A 2,962-nucleotide genomic window follows, 5' to 3' on the forward strand; every position below is an offset into this window, starting at 1 on the left:
ATCTATGACCATTTGAGACCAATTGGTCAAAAGCTATTCGGGGGGCTCCAAACCCTAAACCATTGCGACCATTTTGGTCAGAAAGGTCGTAATTTCCTTACACGAAATGGTCATAAAGCAAACAATGCTGGTCCGCTGCCTTATTTCTAGTTGTTAACGACCAATATAGATGGTCATAGCCTTGTAGATTGTGGTGCGTTGTGATGACTAGGCGCCATCTCATCAGTTTTGCCTATGTGTCATGTCCATGTGTCAATTTTTGCCCTAGGTTGTGAAGCAACCTATATTTCTGTTATTCCAAAAATTCCCAAAAAATCTCATAAATTGTTTGGATCATATCTTCATCAAATATGTCAAAAACCTTCCTTGCCTTGTTCAAAAATAACTCAACAATATTCATTTTCCTATTCTGTTCAGAGCAGCACTTTGTGAAAGAAGTACCACTTTGGCATGTCCAAATGGTATCCATTTTCTACAGTTCTTTCATATGCCCAAATAACCATCCTCCGCCAAATGCCAGCTCAATACATTCATTATTTTGAGCCCAGCTTCAACATTCGTATTTATGTCCAGTGTTGTACTTTGCAAAGCAAGTGCCACCTAGGCTCCTCCTTTTGAGCTGAAAATTTGTGAAGACGGTCTTCTTAGTAACTGGTCATCCTCAGCCAAAACTGACGCCCATTAGCCATGTGCATTTCCCATACCGCTAATCAAACACTTGGCTGCTTATTCATGTTCGAGCATCGATCGGTCTCCTCGTGAGAATCTTATGTTGTGATTTTCTTCCTAGCACCTACCTGGGGAGTGCCCAACCCTCCAGACATGCCTAGGCCGCCCAGAACACATGGCAACGCCACGGTCACGCGGTGACCACGCGGCGGGCATGCGAGTTTACGCGCTCTAGAGTTGGGGCCCTTGGCCACCGTCCAAACCTCGATGTATCGCCACCAAACCATGTATTTATGATTAAATAGGTACTTATGTAACTAGAAATGATTTTTGGAAAAAATAAAGATCAAACTATGAGGCAGCCGCAGTTCAAATTTGACCCGCTTCCTCCTGAATCGGCGGGAATTTGTCTTTTTCACCAGAGGTGGATCAAAACTTTTGACACCCAACCATTTTGTCAATTGTGCATTTAATATGGACTAGTATTTTAGAAAATTGATTTGGTCCAATTTTGCAACAAATATATGGTAGGTCCTTCACACAAAAAAAACTCATTTCGGGCACTGGGAAAATGGAAAATGTATTTTCCATGCAAAGAAAATGAAAACTCCGTTAGGCAACATTGTTTCGAATTCCAAGATGCACACTTGTGCACAATATGAGATCATTTGAACAAACTATGCCATGAATGTGGCCCTAAGATTGATCATTTGGCTTGAAAGCCATGAATCTTCACGCATGATTGCTCATTTCTGAGAATACTTTTTTAAAGTAATTTCGGTATTACAAGTTTATTATTTTTCCTGGAAACTTGGTCACATATAATGACACAATGCGAAGGTTTTCCAATTTTTTGTTTTTTTTGAATTTTTTATGCCCGTTTCAAAATGCAGTTAAAATGGTGGGCTTGACCGTTCCTAGCTAGTTGTTGAATCTTGGAATTTTTTTTGGTGTTTCTCTGATTAAATAGATACTTTTGTACCTAGAAATGATTTTTGGAAAAAATAAAGATCAAACTATGAGGCAGCCGCAGTTCAAATTTGACCCGCTTCCTACTGAATCGGCGGGAATTTGTCTTTTTCACCAGAGGTGGATCAAAACTTTTGACACCCAACCATTTTGTAAATTGTGAATTAAATATGGTCTAGTATTTTTAAAAATTGATTTGGTCCAATTTTGCAACAAATATATGGTAGGTCCTTCACAAAAAAACTCATTTCAAGCACTCGGAAAATGGAAAATGAATTTTCCGTGCACAGAAAATGAAAACTCCCTTAGGCAACATTATTTGGAATTCCAAGATGCACCCTTGTGAACAATATGAGATCATTTGAAAAAACTATTCCATGAATGTGGCCATAAGATTGATCATTTGGCTTGAAAGCCATGAATCTTCATGCATGATAGCTCATTTTTTAGAATACTTTTTTAAAATAATTTCTGTATTACAAGTTTATTATTTTTCCTGGAAACTTGGTCACATATAATGACACAATGCGAAGGTTTTCCAATTTTTTGATTTTTTTTGAATTTTTTATGCCCGTTTCAAAATGCGGTCAAAACGGCGGGCTTGACCGTTCCTAGCTAGTGGTTGAATCTTGGAAAACTTTTGATGTTTCTCTGATTAAATAGATACTTATGTAACCAGATATGATTTTTGGAACAAATAAAGATCAAACTATGAGGCAGCTCGAGTTCAAATTTGACCCGCTTCCTACTGAATCAGCGGGAATTTGTCTTTTGCACCAGAGGTGGATCAAAACTTTTGACATGCAACCATGTCATCAATTGTATGTCAAACATGGACTAGTATTTTAGAAAATTGATGGAGTCCAATTTTGCAACAAATATTTGATAGGTTCTTCATAAAAAAACATTTTTGCCACTTGAAAAATGATTCAATATAGTTAGAAAGATCAGAAATGCATACAAATTGGTGCTCATCCATAAAATGTGGTCTAACTCTAGTGAAAATTTGTGTGGTGCCCTTTTGCAAAATATTTTTGATAGCTGCTTCACAAAATCACTCTATTTTTAGCACCTGGAAACTATTTTAAATCACAGACTTTTCAAACCAATCAGAACTCTTCTCATGGATCACCCCCCTTATCCGATCTGAACCGTCCACACTTGTTGAATCCAACATCTCTCGCTTGGTCCCAGCAGCCCAACCAAAACCCTAGCAACCCTCGGCCGCCTCTATCTCTCCCTCTCCCCGCGAACACACCCGCCGCCGCCTCTCTCTCCATCTCTCCCCGATCCAAAATCCAGATCGACAACGACGTACCTCCAT

Source organism: Triticum aestivum, chromosome 2B (assembly GCF_018294505.1).
Source record: "Triticum aestivum cultivar Chinese Spring chromosome 2B, IWGSC CS RefSeq v2.1, whole genome shotgun sequence".
Taxonomy (NCBI): domain Eukaryota; kingdom Viridiplantae; phylum Streptophyta; class Magnoliopsida; order Poales; family Poaceae; genus Triticum; species Triticum aestivum.